The 9,866-nt window shown below is 39.1% G+C and overlaps 2 long non-coding RNA genes across 2 annotated transcripts in view; one reads left to right on the top strand and one right to left on the bottom strand.

Annotated features, from left to right (window-relative positions):
• LOC106514419 (uncharacterized) overlaps positions 1-6,946 on the bottom strand; it is a 42,104-nt gene extending 35,158 nt beyond the window's left edge. Inside the window, exons 1-2 of the long non-coding RNA XR_001309889.1 lie at positions 6,432-6,946; positions 5,912-6,108 (exon numbers count right to left, since the gene is read on the bottom strand). This is a non-coding gene — a long non-coding RNA (uncharacterized LOC106514419). The remainder of the gene's footprint in view (positions 1-5,911; positions 6,109-6,431) is intronic.
• Positions 6,947-7,103: 157 nt separating this feature from the next.
• On the top strand, positions 7,104-9,758 carry LOC106514420 (uncharacterized). Its single transcript, XR_001309890.1, has 2 exons — positions 7,104-7,159; positions 9,383-9,758. It is a non-coding gene; the product is annotated as an uncharacterized LOC106514420 (long non-coding RNA).
• The last annotated feature ends 108 nt before the right edge of the window (positions 9,759-9,866 follow it).

Genomic DNA, 9,866 nt, shown 5'->3' with positions numbered 1-9,866 from the left:
CACACACACACACACACACACACACACACACACACACACACACACACACACACACACATATGCTCAACTTCCAAATCTTTCTTTCTTTACGTTTACCGTTGGTTGGAAGCCAACACAAACAGTTTCCACTGCAAAAACGTTGAATAAAATTGCAAGATCGATTTCAACAGTGCAATTAGATGGACTTCAACTATGAATTTTTTACAAAAATGCCAGGCAAGGCATAGAGAGAGAGAGAGAGAGAGATGATGGGAGCACAAAAAGACAAGCCACAAGGCAGCAGGAGCTGATCGAAGTGGAGAAAAAACAGAGAGAACAATAAAAGGAGAGGAGGAGACGTAGTGACAGCCATGAGACAGAAATTTACTACCAGATCATCAGTTAACCACTCCAATCACAATGGATCAAGCCATTAAATATGCATTTCTTTCCAAACGACTTCCTGACTGACAAGAACTGCAGATCACGGGCTCCTGTCGAAACACAGAGCAGCCCCACAGTCTGAGAAGTTCACTGTGCGACCGTTAATTCAGCACGTGCATCCAGGAACAAAACAAACGTTTCCATTGGAACACATCTCATTAAATCCAGCCTGTTTGTTTCAGGATTATTAAAAAAGAGAGTACTGCCTCCTTGAGTTGTTTATTTTGCTCTCGGTTTTCTCGTGCTGAATAGGCACAGAATGTGACCATTAAATATATTGCTGATGGAGAGACAAGGGCAGGGAAACATCAATATTAAAGCCAATTGGAGTTACTGCCGTCTGTGTGACTTAACGGGCTGTCCATGAGTGACATCATCGCCAGGTTAGGTCAAGTTTATGTGATGATAAATCCAAATCAGGAAAGGTTAACTGCACAAGGGCTTTCACGTTCATTCATCTTGTTGTTGGAGTGCAGACCAGATGGAATCAACAAATTAATGGCAAAGATTTGAGTCATAAATGTTTAACGCAATTTTTGAGACTTTATCTCGCTCACATTTTGCAAGCATTTTAAACCTGAAGATTTGATTAGGCAGGAGATTTTGTGACTTCTTCATAGAAATTTCAAAACTTTGTACGTTAATAATGCTATCATCCTTTGTGCCATAAAAAAGTTTGATCAAAAAGGATCTTCGGATGTGGCAAACTCCACAAAATGCTACTTTCAGCACCTCAGAAAATCCCCCCCCCCCCCCCCACACCCAGTGGGACTATTGACAAATCCCTGCCATTCACCAGATTATACCCTCTGCTTTGAAGTTCCTCGCCACAACATCAGCTTTACTTCCTTTTATCTACTAAAGCAAAATGTGAGCTGTCCCCTTTAAAGAGTGGGTATTATACAAAATTTACAGTACTTTAACATAGTGTAATGTCATTCCCTCATCAAAAACATACTCAGAGTGTTGCTTTGACTCATTTATGCATGTTTGAGAAATCATTGAATCTCATGTGGTAGACATGTGGACCTGCCTAAACGCTTGTTGCTACAAAGCACTGCCTATTTATACAAAGCCCCTCCCTGAAGCTCCTGCGGAGCTGAGATCTCACCCCACAGAGCAGCCCTCCCCTGATGCATTTTTGTGAAGATGTTCTGAAATGGGAGGGTCAGAAACAGTAAGAGGTTCTTAAAGAGATAGTTCAATTTCAAGGTGTTTAGGCTATGATGTGAAGTCAAATTTATTTTTGATTCAGAACAACTGAAGGTAACATAGTAAATGGTAAATGGTAAATGGACTGAACATATAGAGCGCTTTATCAAGTCCCTCCGGACCCCAAAGCACTTTACACTTACAGACATTCACCCGTTCATACACACATTCACACACTGATGATGGTAAACTGTAGCCACAGCTGCCCTGGGGCACACTGACAGAAGCGAAGCTGCCATGCACCGGCGCCACATGACCCCACCAGCAACACTTGGTTGTGGAACTGAATTGAAGTATTTGCCTGAAAAATACATAATATACACCCCACCATCCAAAAAAAAGTCAGAAGAAAAAAAACATTTCTGATAAGCCAGATGTTTGCAACACATGTTAACATGTGGAGACCTGTGCTTGCCGTGGGCCTGCATTAATGAAGGTGGAGATCCATCTCAGGGGTGCTCATAGTCAACGGGATGCTGCTTGATAGGCTGTGGCTCATACACACGCTCACCCTGGTTCCATGTGCAGGCAATAATTTAGCTTTGGCCTAAAAAACACATGGAACTGGGCTGAGAGCCTTTGCTTCAGATGGTGAAAGGAAACAAATGCCTGAGAGGGGAAACCATTCTACTAAAAGGTTACATCTTCAGCTAAGTGTTTCAGCAAAATGTGGGAAGATTAAAATAATTTGGGGCTGGAAAAATTACTTGAGTTTAAATATTTTCTCATAACATTTTTGTATTACATTTAAGTAAAAAATACAAGTTGCTTTGTTTCATTTAAAATAATACACTTTTATTCTCTCTAATTCAGATTAAAATATTCAAAAAAAATCTATGAATGTCATGTCACATTCTAGTTGCAAAAAGAATCATGTCTTTCAGCAATTTCAAATTATCTTTATGCAGAGAATGTGCACTGCTAAATGTATTCCCACACAGTTCAGGCAGAAAGTCTCTCTATTGCTGTACTTTCAGTCTAAAATGTACTCATGGTGGAATATTGAAGTGATGTTCAAGGTTAATGTTTAACTTCCTCTGGCTGCCTATTAAACCATAATGCCATTTTCATGGACATTAATTATGCTGATTTAAAATTCATTATGTTATTTGATGGGGAAAAAATCCATTTCAGGGGGGAAAATGGGCTGCATTTTAGTGAAAAAATGATTTTACATCACTTTTAATTTCAGTCTCTTTTAATCAAAAATATGTACAAAATCCAAAATAACACACCACAAAGTAAAACAGCAAATATTTAAGCACAAGTTTATGCAAAGTTTCTAATATTTTTTCTGTTTATCTCTATAATAATATATAACACATGACTTTGAAACATGTGTTGACACCTGTGCAAAAAATGTTTGCCTCCTTTGTGTCCTATCAAATTGTCAAAAGGGGGATTACCGAGCTGCTGTAATGCAGCAATCAAGTTTAAGGGCATGTTAGTTAAATGAGGAGTCAGTTACAGTATTTAAATTGTTGCATGACTCATAACTGTCATGGCAAAATGACTGCTGGGCAGCAGGCAGATTACGCCCATCCAGGGCCTTCCCGTTTTTTAACCGAAAGGCTAATTGCGGGATAGCTTTCCAAAAAAAAAACAGTAAGATTTAGAAATGCACAGTATAGGTGAAGGAGGACTGAAGAGGACCTGGGGTGAGTGAAAGCGTAAAGATCGCACGGAATGTGCTTGCATGAACTGTAAATGAACCCCTAAATCCAAATCTCCACCTGACAAAATCTTCACTTTGCCCCCGACACAACCTCAAAGTGCTTCCAGCCAACATCCAGGAAGTCCATGTTAAGATCTTTACAACCTCTAAATATATATACATATAAATTTCTTTCCCAGGAAAGGCAATACAGAAAATACACAAACCACCAACCGAGTGCCGAGGATTTGTAGTAAACATTTTATCCTTCTGGTTTCCTGGATTTATACTGAAGCTTCCAAAGTGAAGTGCTGACAGTTTGAAATTACATCTGCTTATTTTACAGAGTTACCACCAGGATTATCTCTTTTTTTTTCTTCTCTAAATAAACGTGTAAAAATAGACAGCAACGTTTAATAAATATCTAACATTTTCATGTTTAGCACCCCTTTCCTACCACACTCATCAGCTGTCACCAGTGACACATCACATTAGGCTGCAGCTGGCTTGAGGTAATAATAACCAGTTGCACGGTTAGAATGGGATTTAAGAACTCAAATTTCGTGTTTGTTTTCCTTTGCGCCCTCTCAGAGGTACTCTCAGCTGCAGCAAGAGTGCTGTGATTGGTGTGTTTTCGTCTCTAAACACAGAAACACGCCCTCTCCTCAGCTAAGCAGGCTTTAACCCCCTCTCTGTCCATCTCCCTACTTCATCCTCTCCCTCACTTTCCTTCACCAGCTTTTTCTTTACCTTTTTTTTTTACTTCTCCTCTTTATGTCTGCATGTTTCCTCCTCCTCTTTTCTTTCTTCTGCCTCTCTCTCCTCCCACCGGGGGCTTTATGCATTCCTGCCAGGAGGGGCGGAGGTGTCTGTGATCCGGATAAGGACCAGACCTCGCCTCCACGCTGCCCTCCCCTCGTGTTCACCCTAGGCCTCACCCCCTCCCTGGGAAAATGGGCACAACCATCTCTCTGGCAGGGCACCGACTCCCCTTCAAAGTGTGCTGCTGGCAGCCCGGATGGCAGCAAAGTCTTAGCATGATTTGTTTGTCTGCTGCTATGTGTTTGCACCAGCCCCCCCCCCCCCCCCCCCCCCCCCCACACACACACACACACCCATTACTGCTACTGCAGATCCAGAAAGCTGGAAGATCTGGAAGGGGGAGGCTGCTGGAGACCAGGGGCGTGAAAGAGAGTGAGGTAAGGATGGTAAGGCACAGATAGGAGGTTAAAATAAGTTTTAAAAAACAGATTTTTCCAAGCAAGCAAAGCTGTGATAACAAGAAAACAAAAAAACATTTTTTTCCAATCACTCAGCTCGAATTCACAAAGACTTACAGTTTTGTCATTCCTTCTTCCTTTCTTTTTTTTTTTTCTTTCCAAGCGTTTTGTAATTGGCTCACTTCCTGGTGCAGTGGCAGACAGCAGCCACAGAAGCGGCTGCCCAGTCGTCCCATTGATCTTTCATCAGCCCATAGAGTTTAGACTGAAGGCTTGAGGGGAAAAGCTGGAGAGGCAGCCCCTCTCTTTATGGCAGCCCGCTGGAGCCTGTCTAAGATTGTTCCCTGTTTCCTCAAATTGTTTTTCATTTAGTCCGGCTGCAGCGCTGCGCTGCTCGAAAAGAGATGAGGTGGAGTGTTGTGGACATTTAAGGTTTCTTGGATACAGCACAGTGTGACAGTTCAGGCACGCTGATAATGCTTCCCGTTTGTTGTTTTTCATTTTCTTGTTTTAATTGGGGGGTTTGAGTGGCAGCTCTGTTTCTCTCATAGATTGTGTGAAATGCTGACCTATGATTGGGGACACTGATGGCCAAAGGTGTTAAGTTTAGTTAGAATTTTTGGCTATTTATACTTTAATGAAGTGACTGTTTGGAGCCAACTTTTTACTTCTACTCCTGACATTTGTATGCAATTATCTGTTCTTTCTACTCCTTACATTTAAAAAATGTGAAAAGGATTTCTTTTGTATTTCACTTCCGGCTTGTCATCATTCAGAATAAGAAAGAAAACTAAACTATTCAGATACATTGTGCCTCCTGGATTAAGTGTCTTTGGAAGATTCTGACATCTTATTGGTTTGTACGATCCACCACACCTGTATGACACAAATCACGTCACACTTCAGCAGGACACAAAGCCTAGTGTGTTCCAGTTTTTCAACACTAACATTTAACTATATTTTAAAGTCATTATTGTTTTTAGAATATTTTTTGGGGGTGTGGCGTAGGGTTGTGCATTATAATCTATGGCATGGCCTAAACTTTTATCCTTAGTGGTTGTTTTTTGCATTACATTGTTTTTCCTTTTATACTTTAAGTAGTTTTAACAGTACTTTTACTGTTTTACTTAAGTAAAATGCTTGAGTTGATACTTCAACTTCCAAAAATGTTTCTTTAAACCATAGTATGTATTCTTATACAGTACATTAGTAAAGAACGTGAATACTCTGTTGACAAACTGTAGCCGTCCATTTTAGCAGTATCAAAGGGTTTGTTTTTTTTTTTTACCTGTTTTTGTTTTTCCTCAAGGTTTTGATTACACTTTTAAACTTGATCAAACTGCTCTATACCTAACTATAAATAAAATACTTAAATCACGATCATTTGAAAGACTGTAATTACCTTGCTCTGTTAGCATGAACGCCAAGGCAGTAGTCAGATCATCCGTGTGGTTGTCCAGTTAAAGGGTGTAATCAGTGGTGCAGGTTTGGTCCATCGCAACCCCGGCTGTATCCCAGTGACCTGAGCTTAGACCATAACTTGGTCATTTAGCTGATATGCAATATCAGGATCCTTCTTCGTGGCAGCTCCACCGGGATCTGGTCAGAGAAAGGCAGAGGCTTCAGATCAGCAGATCCATTTTCACATGGACTTTGAATATTTCATGCAGGGGAGTCTTGCAGCAGATGCACTAAATAATAACAACGAGTCACTCAGATATAAATACGTCCTTTAAACATACAAAAATAATTGTGCAAAAAGTTCCATGCAAGGATGCACAAATGAAGCACTAAAAGTTTGCTGCCCAGATTAACTAAAATAAACTACAATAATAATCACATTTTTTTCATGAGAAAGAATGTAATATGATAAAGTGCAGAAAAAAACATGAAAGATGTTGCATAGTAACAAGCACACTCACACATGTCCACTGCAGCCAAAAGGTCAGGTTGAGGAAATTATGTCTGGTTTGTGTTTCAAGTCTCGGCAAACATGTGGTCGATGTAAAGCTGACTCAATCCTGGTCATAAATGAGGACACAAAAGAAAACATGTTTGAACAGACCGTGGCTCAGATACAGAAGGCATACATGTGTCCACACATAAATTCATTTGTTGATTTGGCTATTGTGTGTATCGGGTGTCTGGGTCCATTGTCATGATGTAAGAGCATAAAATTTCAGGATGCAAACGTCAAATCTATCTAAAACAAAACACTTACAGTACAGTTTGTTTAAAACAGACAGTAAATCTATCAATAGTAAGAAGGCAAAAAAAAGATGATTTGCTCTTATAGCAAAAACCAAACCTGACCCCGAAACCTTTACCCACAGAAAGGATGCTGTTTCACCAACTGTCTTCAAATCGTTTTCCCTCAGAAAGACATCAGTGAAACCAGAGCTTGCTGGGCTCTGTATGTGTTTATTAAGTATGCTCTTGGACTGGCTTACTCCCAAGATGGCTGTAACTGAGAGATTTGTTCATGTAGGCATTAGGTCTGGCTATCAGTGGTGAATTATTTATTGAAAAAAATCTTCTGTTGCTGGACCAATAGGAGTAAGACTGCTGACTGACTCTACCAAACATATATGCAGGATGAAGAGATTTCGAAGCACGGCAAAGATAAACAATTGATACTGAATGTGAAAAGGTAAGTTATAGAAATTGGAGCAGTTACTGTCTTGGTTGTTGAATGCTTTAAAAAAATCAAACCTCTACTTTTAATGCCAAACTAGACCATTACATAAGATTTTAGGATTAATAAATCTTCAAATTGAACTTGAAGTGTTTGTTTTAATGCAAAAAATTCTCCTAAATATCACCACAATGTCAATTCCCTCAATAGACATTAGTTTCACTAATAAACATGTTAAACATCCTCACTATGAAAACCACTGCTACACGCCGTGTTTGCAAATTATTAGTGAATCTGTGACCACTGTTTCTGTCTGAGATTAAATCAAAAGGAGACACAAATCTCGCCCAGCTGGACAGGAAATTCAGTTATCAGCAATATCTCTTCTGCCAAATTTAAATCACAAATAATTTGTTCAAATTCAAATAAATCACATTTGGTGTTTTTCTTTGCCCCTTTAATTATGTTAAGGCTTCTCTATTTTTTTTGTAGTCATTTTCTGTGCGAGTGACAGAAAAAGAGACGGGCAGAGAAGGTCTGGCTATTGTCAGTCAATGGCCCGGGCCATTTTGGAAATCACCGTTTTCTGTTTGCTCTCGCTTCCTCCCCCTTTCTTGTTATATTCCCTCACGGCTCCATCGGACTAAAGGCTTCCTTTTATAATTTCCAGGTTTCGCATGCGCTGCCAATTCCACTGCTTCTCAGGAGGAGATGCACACGGAAAATGATTCCATTAGTCCAAATGAGACATGAGAAGCAAACTGTCTGACTTCATCTTTTAACTTTTACTAAAAGATTTCTGAAAACATCTCTTAACTTAGTTTGCAACTTCAGGCAACAAACAAAAGGGAATTATTAAAATAGCTTCAATTTTAAACTAAAATATCCTTCCATACCAAAAATAACTGAAAACATTTTAGTGCACTAACTTTAGCAGTTTGGTTGATAATAAGTCAAGCTTCTTTACTTGTGTGAATTTTGACAGATTTTATCATGTGATGCTCAAAAAACATCATTTATAGTCAAGGATCTGTGAAATATAATTTCAGCTCACATTTTGGATTTTGTAAACTTTACGTTTAACTTAAATTAAGTGACTCATCAAAACAATCTCACATTTTCATGCCAACAGATGTTTGTCCAATTTTATCAAATGAAAGTAAATGAAAGTAAATAATCGAAAGACTGAAAAAAAAGCATGTTTCATATATTAAACAGCAAAACTACACAAAATAAAAACCAGTTCAAACCAAGAGAAATGTGTAAAAATTTAAGAAAGTGAATATTTGAGTTGTTTTTAAAGTGACCTGTGTGTTGAGGCTTTTAATTTGCAGCCTTTCAAAGAGAACCTCCACTCAGCCTGCCTCACTTTGAAGGAGATTATTCTCATCGGTAGGGCATGAAATTCACTGGCAGGAGCTGATGAACACACTGCCTGTTTCAGGGGCCAGGAAAGTGACCGCTGAAGTGCAACAACATTTGTGGGCATGTGCTTGCAAATTGTGCATCAGAGGAAGAAAAAAAAACAATTTGTGTGTGTCAGACTGAGTTTTGTGCTTGTATTTATTTATGATTTTTGCCCTCCTGAACTTGTTTCGAAGTGGAAAAATAAAGTAATTTAAACTCTGGACTCTGTGTGTTTTACTAATATAAACTTTTCTTCAATTTTCTTCACTTTTGAACTTAAAATCTGAGTTTTTGCATTCTTTCCTGGCACTGTTGTGTCGATCCCATCAAGTGATACAATATAATGATATCAAACGTTTGATGAGGTGGCAGCATGCTAAATGTTTGAGGACAGGGCTAAAAGATCTCCAGTACCTGATTAAAGTGCAGCAATGGACTAATGACAATAATGCTGACATGTTCAGCTCAAACAAGACGGATGCTTTTCAGCAAGTTGAAAAGTTTACCAGCAAATGCACAAAATGAGAGAAAATAGAGTTTTAGGAGCTGGTCAACAGAGTCTCAGCTACTAAGTTTATGTTTATTTTACAGTTTAAAATATGGCTTACTTAGAACCCGTAAACTTGATAATTTTAAACATAAAAATCCAGATCATAAGAAAATCTTGTAAAAAAAAATAAGAAATTAATTTAGAGCTCAAAAATATTACATTCAAACTGATTAAGCTTTTGCATGAATGTGTACTGCTTGTCTTCTTAGAAATAATACTTTTATGCTTTTAATGTTTAACTTTTTTTCTGAAAGGGTGTGATTACTTTTTTTTTTTTGAAGTGCCTACAGGGTCACATCCTTCATCAGTTAAGAAGAGGAACGCAGCAACAGGTAAAACAAGGGTCAAAACTATGTGTTTGTAGATTCTGCTGATATTATTTTAAAAAAATATGTGCTTGTGTGAAGTTTACAAAGCTGCATCCTTCAGTAAATATGTACACACTGTTCCAAATGTGCTCCCTTTTCAGCTCCTTATCTGGTTACACATGTCCATCATCAGCCTCCCAGGAGTCTCTCCAAGCCGCTGCCACGACATCACACGCCTGTCAGTGTTTACAATGACCGGAACTGGTGCAGAGAGGTGCGGGGAAACGATGCCCGGGCGCGTAAAGAGGGAGCGGGAGGGAGTGAGCGCAAAAAAAAAAAAAAAAAAAAAGGCGCCGGGAATAATCTGTTTGCAGTGCGTGAGAGCTGATGGTCATTTTTTTATGATGTTGTTTAATCCACAGTGGAGGGGAGGGAACAAAGAAGGTGTGTGTGTGTG

Source organism: Austrofundulus limnaeus, unplaced genomic scaffold, assembly GCF_001266775.1.
Source record: "Austrofundulus limnaeus strain Quisiro unplaced genomic scaffold, Austrofundulus_limnaeus-1.0 Scaffold20, whole genome shotgun sequence".
Lineage (NCBI taxonomy): Eukaryota > Metazoa > Chordata > Actinopteri > Cyprinodontiformes > Rivulidae > Austrofundulus > Austrofundulus limnaeus.
This window is presented reverse-complemented; position numbering and strand designations above follow the sequence as displayed.